This window comes from Meles meles, chromosome 7 (assembly GCF_922984935.1).
Source record: "Meles meles chromosome 7, mMelMel3.1 paternal haplotype, whole genome shotgun sequence".
Classification (NCBI taxonomy): domain Eukaryota; kingdom Metazoa; phylum Chordata; class Mammalia; order Carnivora; family Mustelidae; genus Meles; species Meles meles.
Genome location: NC_060072.1, coordinates 30,195,502 through 30,209,568, shown reverse-complemented (window position 1 = coordinate 30,209,568; position 14,067 = coordinate 30,195,502). Strand labels below are relative to the sequence as shown.

At 40.5% G+C, this 14,067-nt stretch overlaps 1 protein-coding gene across 3 annotated transcripts in view; it reads right to left on the bottom strand.

Annotated features, from left to right (window-relative positions):
• ATP2B1 (ATPase plasma membrane Ca2+ transporting 1) overlaps positions 1–13,550 on the bottom strand; it is a 128,406-nt gene extending 114,856 nt beyond the window's left edge. Inside the window, exon 1 of one of the 3 annotated variants that reach the window (XM_046013878.1) lies at positions 13,314–13,550. The gene's annotated coding sequence lies outside the window, so the exon portion shown is untranslated. The remainder of the gene's footprint in view (positions 1–13,313) is intronic. The other 2 variants (XM_046013876.1, XM_046013877.1) reach the window with 2 other exon arrangements.
• Positions 13,551–14,067: the final 517 nt, after the last annotated feature.

Below are 14,067 nucleotides of genomic sequence, written 5' to 3'. Positions count from 1 at the left end.
GATCAGGAAGCAGACATGTGCACACTCTTACATGGGTTCCTTGGAAGCACACAACACCTGATGAATCACCGCATAAAAAAAGAAACCAAGAAGGAACACTGGACACTGACTGAGACTGACTTAAAGCTCTGCATAACGGCGTGTCTTGGTAGGTCACAGTTGTTACTGTCTAGCACGGTGAACACATAGATATTTTTTGAAAGAATATATTCATCCAAAATCTTAAATTTTCCGAAGTCTGATGATGAAAAAAAAAAAACCTCTCAGATACAATGTCATTAACCAGAGCCTGCTAGGTAGGACACCTTCCTAAACACTACGGAACCTCCACTGTCAGATTTGCACTTAAAACTTTAAGGTTAAATTTTTGTAGTTTTCTTCTCTATTAAAAAAAAGATACATTAATTTGTAAAGAAGCATTTTCGAAAAGTGATGTATCATTGGCATTTTGTGAAATAAAAGTAATATCCATCTCTATGGGCTTCTTAGTATTCTATTCCACTTAGCAAAATCTATCCTACTCTTTATAAGCAGGAATGGTGGAACTGTTTCAGAAAGAATTAAATTTATATAGTACAGTTAAAACAAAATATTTCTCATCTTCAATAGGGTCATTCAGCTGACATATTTAACTGAACTTCAAAGGAATAGTGTCTTGTGATAAATTCTCACCACAAGCATATCACAGTTTCTAAGAAGAAACAAAGCAAGCATTTTACTAGAGCCCAACGTCAGTGGATTCATGCTCAAGACTAGACACAAGACGCTCATTCAAGAGTCATGATGACCCTCGCGGGTATAAGGCACTGGCCAGGAGGAAGCAACAGGAAGATTAACAGTTCTGGCTCTCAAAGTGAACATCACAGAGAGGTGTCCAAAAAAGTAAACAACAAAATATGAAATTTTAAAAGTGCTCTGAGAATTTCAAAAAGTAAAGCAGAGACCTAGGGGTGAATGACATAAACTGTACACATAGCAAGAAAAGAGAATCCCAAATACCTAACCAGCCTCACAGAAAGTCGGTTAGAAGAAAAACTTTAATGAAGAGATAACAAACTACCAAAATCCTTTAAACCCAATAATTACAAAGGATATCATCATGGATAAAGATAAGGGTATTTATTGGAGAATTACTTAACACAAGAGAAAAATCTCAAAACCCAAACATCTAATAACAAGGAAATTAGACAACAGAATGGAGTACCACAGTCATTAAAATGATATGAATGAAAAAAAATGACATGAGAAAGATGATAGTTTTCTTAAATGCACACAATTATACTTACATTATCTTAAGCATATTAATAGGTATACAAATTTTTAAAGGATCAAAAATAAACAAAAGTAGGATCATGAGTGATTTTATTTCATTTTTACATTAGTCTACATTCCCCCAGACATTATACCTCAGTGTTGTTACATCTTAAATTGGTAGAAGTTATGTAAGTCACTGTATTTTAGGATTTCCCTTGAAAACCATTAATAATCCTTTCCATTTTCAGTAGTGAATACCTTGCCCCCAAATCTCATAGAACCCATGGATTTAAATAGGTTAATTTTTATAAATTGTGTAGAATAAAACCTGGCGGGTAGAAAGCAATTACACAGGTGTTCATTTTATTCAATAATTTTAAATTCCCTTTCTCTAAGTCAAAGTCATTACTGTGTTTTGGAGCGGATCTATTCTTCATGGCACCCTGGCAAAAAAAATTGGTTTTTGGTTTTTTTTTTTCTTTCTTTCTGAATTCTAGCCTCTCTTAAGAGATGACTGCTATCTCCCTTTGACATTCTACTTCCTTCCCAAAAAGAGCAAGAGGAAGAAATTCAGTCAAATACCAAGTTTCTCAAAGGGAAGATAGGAAATTAATGAAGCAGAATTTTGAAACATGGTTAATCCTTAAGACACACCTACGAAAGTGTATTCCTTAACAGATTTATTAAAGAGTCTCTCACATATCAACATTTCATGGGATTGTACTCTCAACACTAAGAACATATATTTATCCAGATGAAGAAATGGAAAAATCACATACCAGACTCCTATGATAGGGAGAGCACTGTGTGTAACCATCTGGGGGAAAAATGTCTTTATAGGTTTTTATAAGCTGCTTAGGCTGTGTGTGGAGGAGTGGCGGTGGTATGGAAGATCCCCGGGAATCCCTCAAGAGATCAAAGATAGAGACAAATTGCTCTATGTAATAAAGGAATGGGGAATCTGACCTTGCAAATGGGAGGAAGACTTGCCTGAGAGATGAAGCCCCTTGTCAAGTCCACATTGCTCAGTAACGTTTTTTTAAAAACTCAATTCTTTTACCCAAAGTAATACTGAATTCTGCATCTACGTGGCAAAAGATGGTAAACAAGACACAAGAACTGACTTACAGGCATACCTGGGCTGTCCACGCAAATAAACTTGGTCCATGCATGTATTCATTTTAGTTCTGACAAACGTATGCGTGCATACCATCCATTCAGAGTAAGATTTACAAGACTTTTTTTTCTTCTTAGTATTAGCATTTTTTAGTTCCCCTACTCCATTTTCCACTCCGAGGCAATAGGGAATAGGTGTCATTTCTTTTAGTACCCAAGCACACCTCTGCAAGTAATACTATAGTGCTCCTGCTTGCTTTTTCACTTTTAGGTGTTATCAATGGCTATCAACACCATTCACTCCCAACACAAATAGTAATGTTTCCTAAAGAACTTTTATCTAGAATATACAAAGAAACTGCGACTCAAATAGAAAGGCAAACAATCTAAAAGTGGACAAAAGATCTGAATGGACACTATACAGTATTGGAACCCAAAATGCTCATCAACAGGTAAATGGACAAACATACTGTGGTATACCCACAGAGGCAAATCCTTGTATCAATGGTAACAAAAATTGAACTATTACTATATACAGCATGGGTGAATTTCAAATAAATATGCTAAATGAGAGCCAGTCACAAAAGAGCACACACTGCATGATTCACAAGAAAATTCTAGAAAGTTCAAATTAATCTATAATGACAGAGAGCAGACCAGTGATTGCTTAGCAAAGGAAGGAGACAGAAAAGGAGAAGGGAGGGAAGATTACAAAAAGGCACAAGAAAATTTTTAGGGGAATGGCTATGCTCATTAACCTGACCATGGTGATATTTTCACCTTAATATAACAAGTTTTTCACTTTAAGTATGTGCATTTTACTGTATGTGAATCACTCCTTAATAGAGCTATAACAATTTTTTTTAATTAATAGAAGAAAAAATAGGACAAATACACTACAGAGGAGTTCTGAACTCACATATGGGACTTTCTGACTATGGAGTTCACTGCAGGTTGATCAGACTGGGGCTTTTTTTTTTTTTTTTTTCTGGACAAACTCCTCACACAAACACAGAGCCAATGCCAGAATCTTTAAGTTTCCCCCAGCCCACGGAGCTGGTCAGGATCCTCAGAGAAGACACTTCAACTCTGGCCAGCAGCCTAAAAGCTAAGAGAGGGAAGGCAGCCGGGAATCTTAACATAAATATGTAAACTCAACACGTTCTCAAATTTTAGTATACTTTTGTTGGGGAGTAGAGTTAAATGCCACTTATACTCCATTTCTTTAACTGCAAGTCTTAGATAAATACATTTATTGAAAAACTAGGTAACTTTCATGAATGAAACATAGCATATCACAGATGAAACATCAAATTTTGATAAATGGGTTAGAAGACAAAATTAGAAGGCAAATCTGAAAGAATAAAGAATTAAATGGCTAAAAATTTGGGGCAGGGTGGGAAGAAAAGATCTACAACAGCCATAAAAAATGTTTAAGTCGAAACTTTCAAGAAAAAAATTAATACAACTCCTTGACCTTGTATTTTGCACTTTTGGGGAAGGTAACAAAGAAACCCAGTGATTTATGCAAGGTCACCTGGCTTTTTACTGGTGAAGGTAAAACTCAAATTTAAATCTGGAGAAATCTAAACATAACATCATACAGTAAAAACCCAAATCAGAAATTTCAGCTCCCGTCACACATACCAAAAAACACATAGGCTCAAGGTGCCTGGGTGGCTCAGTTGACTGAGTGTCTGCCCTTGGCTCAGGTCATGATCCCAGGGTTCTGGGATCCAGCTCACATCAAGCTCTCTGCTCAGTGGGGAGTTGCTTCTCCCTCTCCTTCTGCCCTCCTCCTCCCCCTACTGCTCTTGTGCTCTCTCTCTCTTAAATAAATGAATAAAAACTTAAAAAAACAAACAAAAAAAAAGACACATAGGCTCTAAGACACGTGGGTGTTTCTAGCAAAAGGAGGCAGCAAGAGGTCCAGAGGCAAAAGTGGATGCGGTAGATTCCAGCATCCAATTACATTTAAAAATATAACAGAGTTTGAACCCAAAGGCAGGTGAACTGACATTTTACCCTGAATCCACTCTGCAAGCAGGGAAGGGTTGTTTGCTTGATGTTTGTTTTTCAGACACCAGACATTCAGAGTTTGATGCTAGGGGATCTCCTTTTCCTACACTTTGCTGGCATCTCTTTCCCAGGTCACTGATTGACCCTCCTCGTATTCAGTCCTTTACCTGCATTGCTGCCCTCTTAACTCTACAGTTCTCCACAATGGTATCAGCTGCTGGATTTTTTAAAGACCCTTGCTTGTGATTCGCTTTGTAAACAGAGAGTACTTCCCGCAGCACTCCCTTAATTTTAGGCTTAAGTAAGAAGAATGACAGCAAAGAAACCGAAAATCTTGCATAAGCCTAGATATTAGCAGGGCAGCATGGAGTATGTGCCAATGTCATCCACACGTGTCCCCGCAGGAAAAGAGCATACCCTAACCCATTTCAGCTTTTCCTGGTTTCACTGATTTCTGCCTTCACAGATTTCATTTTTGCTCCTCCTTTGCTCAGAAATTTAAGTATGATTACTACTGCCAGGTTAAAGCAGGAGCAAGTCTTAGAATTTCTTCTACAATAATCCCTCCCCAACAATTAAGTCTACACAGTTTAAAAGGGTTTCAAGAACAGTTACTGGAAAATGAATGAGCTTTAGAGAGCAACTTTTCTCTAGTGTTTTGTAATATAACAGTTTACATACCATCTATATAAATCAACTGCCCAAATGTCTAAAACTACCACTTATGTATTATAAGCATTTAACATAACTGATAAAGTCAAATACAGGCTTTCCTTTCTTTCTTTTTAAGATTTTATCTATTTATTTGAGAGGCAAAGAGTGAAAGAGCACAAGCAGGGGAGCAGTAGAGGGAGAGGAAGAAGCAGGCTCCCGCTCAGCAGGGACCCTGGGACCATGACCTGCTCTAGGAAGGCAGATGCTTAACCATCTGAGACACCCTGGCGCCCCTAGGCTTTCCTTTCTTGACCTAAGAAAGGCAGTTAGAAGAACAGCCATATTATACTATGCTTTAAACTTTAACAGAGACCATATCTACTCTTCTTCCTGATGCCTACAATGATCCCACACCAGATCGCGAGCAAACAGTTCATTCTCGGTTCACAGAAAAGGACGCTCTCAGAAAAATCAGAACCCTCAGCAAACATACATTTAAGAACTTAGTCCCAACGGTACTTCTATCAATAAAGAGCAAAACAAGAATAACATAGTTTAAATTTTAAACCATAATATATGCTTCAAACATATGGTGTTTCACATCATGCAACAGGCTAACGGACTACAGATCCAACAAATACGTCGTAAGAACCTCCATTCCAATGAAAGAAAAGATGTCAAAGAACTAATAGAAACATGAAACTGGTCATCATCAGATACAAATTTTAGCTTGTATAATGAATTTTAGCGAGTATAATGACTCAGTACAATCAGAATAAAACCTAAGAGACAAATTAATTACTAAATTGAAATTAAGAAATGGAAGATTTCCTATACTACATTCTATTGTCCTAGCAACTTTCTATGGAATAGAGCTGTCTTCCAAAAGTAAAACAGGTCGTCCTATGAGTCCACCTCAGTTAAAACTGCAAAGGTTAAAAAGGCTTCAGAAATTCACCAAGAAAAATTCCTCAACGTTATCTGCTTTACCTTAACAACACAAGCCACACAATATCTAAGTCCTTAATCAATAGGCCAAAAAACGCTGACTGGACATTTGCAAGATAAAGTTCTATGTGTCCTCGAGAGCCCATGTTCTTATCTCAACTCCTCTATATTATCTCCAAATGAAATTAATGACGACGACAAAAACGATCTGTCATAAATGGAAGTGTATGACGCAGACTACACATACAAAGAAATTCAGACAAGAAAGTGAATGAGTGATGACTGAGAAAGGTAGACTAATGCTGAGTTTTGAAGGATGCAAACACAGATAAACAAGATCAAGGGTCCCATCAGGTGAAAGGAAAAACATAATGAAGTCCCAACAAAAGGAATAAGCAGCGTGGACACAGAAGATGGCCAGACTCCATGACTGTCCCGCAGTGGGCAGCAGTCAGCACTAAGTTACTGCAACACTGCTCTTAACTCTAAGAAAGGTGATTAACTGTTTGGCCTATGTGAATAGCACCCCCTGGAGGTGTGCCAAGTGCTAACCCCATTAAGTAATACAGAAAAGTGGTGATCCTGTTAGGTAATATAGAAAAGTCAGGTGGGATAATCCAGGAAAAGGGATTCTGTGAAATGAGGAGCAAAGCATTAAACACATTTACACAGATTCCATCTATATTAACATATCAAGGGATGGGAGAAGAACCAAATGGGAACACTACAGAAACCAGCAATCTTGGATTTTAGTTTTGCCCCACTTCCCCTAAAGAACCCCCCCCCCATTAATATTTCTTGAAGCCAGTGTTCTAAAACACACTTTGGAAAATACTGAACGACTTTATAAAAGGCCTTCAGAGCTAAGGTGCATGTTGATAAAGAGAAAAATGAGGAACCGTTAGAAGTTTTAGTGAAGAAAGGACAGCAGGAAAGCTATTTAAAAACAACAAAAAAAAGTTCAGGCACAAATATGAAAGATAGATTAAAGCAGCAGATCTGAGCGTTCTGAGAGTAAAATATTGTTTAATTTTCTTCTGGGAGCAAATTCACTGAGTTAGTAGAGTGAACAATAAATTCACACTGTTAATAATCAAGTTATTTAAAAAGCATCTTTTAAACAATCAAATCCTTTTTCAGATCTATTTTTCAGAAAGTACAACTTTTCCTTCTAAAGTTACCAGGTCTTTACAGTAGTCATAACAGCTTACAGTTAGGCAGTATAATCTCAGATTTCACAATGTAAGCAAGCACTGGTTCATTCAAAACTATCTTTATTCTTTCCCCCAGAGGCCCAGCTGACAATAATATTAATACAAAGCAGCTATTCCAGAGGTTGGGATACCATACTGTTGGACGTTATTGCACTTAGAAGTACCAAGTAATATTTTCACCAAAGAGTTAACTAAAAACACAGCATACTGTTTAAAATAGTTAACAGTATCCTAGGGAAAAAATTAATAAAAAAATGTTTCAAAAGAACACAGTGAAAAGTTTACCCATAGTGTATCTGGATCTCTCTGCCAGAAATCTTTATTAGTTTCGATTTCCATAGTCATTTGTAAATTATAACCCATGATTCCTAAATATATCCTAAAGCACAGCCAACAAGCCAAAGCTTTTGGAACAAACAACAACAAAAAAATGTTCAACACAGTCTTTAAATGGATTTACTTTGAAATTAATTTCATCATAAAATGTATCTTAAATGCGATAAAGGCTATTTACTACCGTGTTATAATGAAGCAAAAACAACTATTTTAGAACTGGTCTTAAATAATCCACACGCGACATACAGTATTAGATAAAAAAAGTTTAAAAAGTCAAACCAGTTTACATCAACTGGACCTCAGAGTAGATTGTTATATAAATTGTTATAGCGTCCAAGTAAAAGAGCAGTAACTTCTGTTTTAATGCACACAAGAATAAATTATCAATTAGTTTTATATCATTAATATTACTGAAATATCATTAGGCACTAACCTGCTGCTTTTGAAGGAACAGCTGCCTGTTAACTGAAATTGATAAGGACCACCACTTATCCACCAATTTATGTCTTTTTAGTCTGAAGGAACATCTAAAGTTTTTCCTTCTAACAAAATGTAAGAGCCAAACTAAAGCACAGACTAAAGTACTGACACAGGATTCATTATTTTTACCAAAATAAGTCTCTATGTTCAAGTCACTTAGAAGTGGCAGACACCGGGGCATGAAAACAAAAAGAGAAGAACATTCTTTAAGAGTTCACAAAGATTAATAAGTAACTTAACAAATAACCACAGACAGATCTTCTACAGGAAGACAATGAACACAGATAACAAAAGTATTTTCAATTTACCAGGTTTACAATTGTCACAAAAACCACCGATCACAAATCAAGCATGGGTGCAAGAGTCGAAACTATTTGAAAGCACTAACTCTGTGCACAAAGTGAAATAAATCTCTACATCTCTACCACATCATATAATTTTAACCTGGTCATAAATTTAACATGTTTCTCCAAATGCAGCCTGCTGGGCCCCACCCCCCATCTGCTGAATCAGAACTGCAGGGGCAATGCCAGGGAGTCTGCACTGTCAGTCACTCCCCCAGGTGATCCTCTGGCCCACGGATGCTGGAGAACCACTACCTTCCTGGTGAGAGTTATAGAAAGTTTTTGAATTTCAGGAACTAAAAATCTCCTTTGGGGACTTTGTAAACTAAATGTCATTACAAATTAACATTTCAAAAAGATTTACGGAATACATATGTTTGGCAGAAAAACAAGTGCATTAAAAAAATTGTAGCCGAAATTGAAAGAAGGAACTTTTAGTACAGGCCACTTTATTTCTGACACAAGATTTAAGACATCCCTAATCATTTCAAAGACCAAGAGGTCTTTGCAAACAAAATTCCTTCCTTAAAGATAATCCAAGTCGCAATGTTAAAAATATAGGGTTTCATACACATTCAAATTCATTTTACTCATCTGTTAATAAGTAAATGAACTATTTCCATTATGTATGAACTATTTCCATTATGCCAAATATAAGCAATAGATTATATTTACACAGTATAAACAAACCTGTTTGTATTTGAGTATTAAATTTACTCTGGTCAGAAACCGATTTTTCATAAACCTATGTAACTTTCACAAATGCACATAAAAACATGTATAATGGAAAGAGCAATGGAATAAAAGCAAGAAGCCACCTAGAGTGTAGTTCTGGCTAATCTAAGTGCTAGCTCTGTGACCTTAGGGCCCAGACAAATCCTTTTTACTAACCTGGGGTGGATGGGGGGAAAGTACAACTATCTTTTTACTCATCTCACAGGTCTACTTGTTGTGAGACTCAGATGAGGCAGTATGTGATATATTCTAAAATACTGTAAAGAACTTTATAAAACAAAAGCATTACTACTACACAGGCAAAATTTGAGAGACACTGTCTTTAGGAGCCTGCTGTAAAACAGACTATTACAGAAACAATGAAGGACATAAAAATTACCTTTCAGATTCAACTACATATTACGCATTATTGTGTATTCTGTAAATTACAAATAAAATACACATGAATTCATTTCAGTTACCTGACCATTGTCCCCATTTATAACAGACATATTTCATGCATAAAGACAGAAATGAAATTAGATGGGCCACCACCAATTGGTAACTGTCAAAACTAGTCACTAAGTATACTATTCTCTCAATTTCCATAATAAAAATTTTTAACAAAACAACAGTGTATGTGTATGTTTATGTAAAACATTTGTAAAAGCTAAAAAATAAATCTTTTGAAGTTTTTTATCTTTAAAAAATTTTTTCCCATAACCACTGAATCATTTGTCTTCAATGTTACCACAGATTCTATTCTATAGATCTATATTCTAAAATAAGCTACTCGTGGTACCCTTTTATTTAATCACCTTACCTTCTAGAAAATAGTATTCCTTCCAACTGGACAAGTAAGGTCTTAATCAAGGTACAAAAATTTTAAAAGTTTCTGCTTCTTGATGATTTTACTCCTTTATTGTTTTGCTCATTCATTACAAAATTCAAGAATAAAAAAGTGAAAACAACCAATTTCAACTGCTTGTATATGTAACAAAGTACGAAGTTGTTAGTACATAAAAAACTCATAGCTGTAATTGGCCATTCTTAAAACCTGTTTAGCTATACAACTCAGTTCCCATCCAGCCAAGATAAAAGGCTGTTTCTTTCAAAATGAAGTTAAACATATCTGACAAAGGCATTTAGTAAAACTTAACCCACAAATCACAGTTTCTATCAAATTATGCAAAACTGTGTGTAATTACTCTGCATACATCAACCTAACTGCTGAAATAATGTCCTGAACGTGGGGCCATATTCCACAGACTGAAAAAATATAAGCCACTCTTCATCTCAAGCTAATCTGTGATTCAATTTTAACTTAATAAGACATCTATAACTTAATAGCTTATGTTTCATAGTGATCTATGAAGAAATCATAAGTGTTCAATTAAAACTTAAATGCAGATAGAAGGGCAATAATATCTTGTGGTCAGTAATGAAAACTGTATTGGTAACTTGGACACATTCATTCCTTGAGAGCTAAAATTTTTGTATCTTCATGTTACATCCGTAGTCACAATTATCAAAAAGCATCCTGTGCCTAAAGAGATAATGTACCTTAAATTTTTTATCTGGGACAAAGGGGGACAGAAGGGAGCAAGTGGGCAGGGAAGGAAATCTCACCAATTCAGCTTGTCAGCTACAGCATTTATTTTCTAAGCATTAAAAACTCCATTTATTTTTGTATGAGACTGCATTTGAGAGGAGCCATATATAGAAACCACTTTTCCCAACATGGTCTTTAATAATTTTGAATGCATGTACTCCTGCTGGAAGTCCTCAAATTTGTATCATTTAAAAACAAGTAATTATAAAACTCGCAGTAAAGCCACAAAAGGCAGGTTGTTGGAAGATGAAAAACAAACAAAATTACTATAACCTTACTCAAGGTTAATAATTTTACAGATATTTTGCATGTTTCCTGCAGAATCTGTTAATAGCACAAAGGCTCAAAAGAAACTGTAAAACCACTATCATGCTGGTAGGTACCTCGATTTGGTGGCAATAGGTAGGTTTAAATATCTATTTACAATGCAGCTATTTCCTTATTTCTTTTCCTAAGTAGGGCCAGACTATCATAACTCCTATGATCACATAAGTGCAAATCAAAACTTGTTTCTCACCTCATCTCAGAATTCTACGTTAAATCTCACGCTTCAATTAAAAAACCAAGACTTCCTACATAATTGCAGGAATTAATACACTAATACAGAAAAACAGACAATTTCACCTTATGCGTCTAAATGGGGATGTCATAATGATAGCCGCTGCCATAAAAATCAAGAGAGCATATTCTGAATTTTCACCATTTTAATAAAAAAAAATCACGAAATTTTAAATTAAAGGTGGCGCTCTGTCCTCAACTCACCCGATTGTGACTCACTTTTGCAGACTATATGGTAGGAAATAACAGTTACTTTTCAAAGATCTTTGCAGTTACACCCAAACCAAAATCAGGACAGAGTTCCACCCTTAATTACAGCAATTTAACTGTCTCATCCAAAGCAAGGTAGAAACTAAAACGCCCCCCTGAAATCATGGTTAAATAAGCCCATTTCACACACTAGTTTTTATAAAGATTCCTTTTAAGAAAAACGTTTCTATTTACTTCAAATTGAACGCATCATGATGAAAAAGAAAAAAAAGGGGGGGGGGTGCCCAAACGAAACGTACAAGTACAAAAAGCAGATTCTCCTCCAATCCCTCTAATTCCCCCAATCCGCCTCTACCACACGCTGAGGACAGGGATTCTGGGGAAGGCTGGCAGCAGGGCAGGCGGTGAAGGCCCTTTCTTGACTCACGTGGGCCACCATCCAAAGGGTTACACACCCTCTGCTCGAGGACAGCCTCATACAAAGTAGATCCTTAAAAGTACTTCTTATTATAAAATACACCCACGTTGAGCAAGAGCTTTATTTTAAAATAAGATTGTCCTCAGGTGGGGGGAGGTTAAACACAACAAAGGCTTCCATGTTGTAAGACAGTCCAGATACATGCATATACCTATACACATACGAAAAAAAACACCCATATAACTAATTCATCATGAACAGCAATCGATACCAACCAACGAGCCATTAGATATTAATAAACCCAGAAAGTAGCATGCATAACAGCCAAAGGTGACTGCTGGCTGCCCTCTAACCCCAGGGAAGGGTAAAAATACGTGTGTGGAGTAGGGTCCAGCCCTCCCCAGATTCAGAGACCCCCCCCCCCCGACCTCCCTCAGGACCCCCTGCCCTCCTCCCCCGCGCTCGGCGCCCAGCACCTCTGCACCGCGCAGGATGCGAGCACTCCCAGCGCGGCGAGTCCCGCAGAAAACTGGTGAATGAAATGCGCACGGAGTCCAACCTAGCTAGTGACCGCGGCGCAGAACCAGGGGTCGCTAACTAGCTTAGCTACAAGATTCTCCAGAAGGATGGGATAAAGGGAGCACACCCCCCGCCCCCGCCAAGTATAATGCGGTTCCTTCTACTGACCCTTTCCAAAGAGGGAGTGGAGGACGCACGGGTTTTTTTTGTTGTTGTTGTTGTTGTTGTTGTTTTTATTTTTTCCTTTTCAACTAAGTCCAAAAATCTGAATCGGAAGCAGCCGTGAACATCCTGGGGGGGCCAGGCAGGAGACACCGGGAGTGAAGCGAGGCGACTCTCTAACTCCCGTGGAAATCACCGTCCAGTGTGACAACGCATCAATCAACCAGCCCCAGCGAGGGGCCGACGAGGGGCCCCCGCCCTCAGCGAGCGAAGGGCCAGTAGGGCCGAAGTCGGGGATTAGAGGGTGACCCTCCCCCGGCGCGGGGAAAGAGTGCCGGGCACCGCTGCCCTCAAGGTCACCACACGCCGGGGCGGGGGTGGCCAGCAGCAGGATGGGCTATGGCGCGGCCGAGGCGGCTGGAAGAAGCCGAAGAGCTGCGGGTGTAGACACGAAGCCCCACGGAGCCCCGTCCCTTGGGCTCTGGGCGGGGACTCCTGGCCGGACCCGGCGCTGAGGCGCACGCCGAGGAACCCGCTCACCTTTCCGATCTCCCAGGGCGGGCGCGGCAGTAGACAACCTGCGAGCGGCGCCCCGAACGCCCGCGCCAACTTCTCGGGACTGCGCCGCAGTCCGCTGAGCGCCCAGCGGTCAGGACCCCCGCCGCGACACCCAGACCTCGGCGTTCCGCCCGGCCTCCCCCGCAGGTGACCTGACCCGCCACCACCGCCGCGGGCGGGCGGCAGCCGCCACTCACCTCGCCCGGCAGCAGGAACCATTTTCCGAGGGGGGGCAGGTAGGGGAGGCTGCGGGAGGGTCGGGGGGTGGGAGGGAGAGGTGGGGGGCAGAGGGAAGCACGGAGAATGGGGGCTCGCTCCTCTGCTCGTCCGCAGCCGACTCGCGGGGCTCTGGGCACCACGCGGAGGTGCGGCTACACCTCGAGGATGAGGCGACCGCGGAGCCCAGAAGCTCGGCGTCCACCAGCCGGGGCTCCCTACTCACGCTGCACTGCGAGGAGGCGGCGGCGGAGGAGGCGGCGCCCAGCCCGGCCCCCGCCCAGAGCCCGGCAGCCGCCGAGTGGCCGCCCGCGTCCCCGCAGGACCCGCCTCCTCGGCTCCGCAGAGCCGCACACAGGGCGCGCCGCGCTCAGCACGGGCAGCTCCGCCAGCCTCACGCCGCCGTCCGCAACAGCAGCGGCGGGCGGGGTGCAGCCCCTTTCGTGAGCACCGCAGCCCGGTCTGCTCCGGGCGGGGCCGCGGCCACCCGAGGGCGGACGGCCGAGCACGAGGGAGATGCGCAAAGCTTCTGGGCAGGGGGCCCGTTTGCACCGGGTGGCCCGCAAAATTGCCCGGGTAGGCAGGGGGAGGTGAACGCTCACCCGTTCCGGTCTGGCGCTCCCTTCTTTCCACACCCACACGCCTCCCGCTCCACGCTGGCGGCGCAGCTGCTCCCGCTGCCTCTGCCGCCGCCGCCGCCGCCGCCGCCGAAGCTCGCGCCGCCGCTGCTGCCGC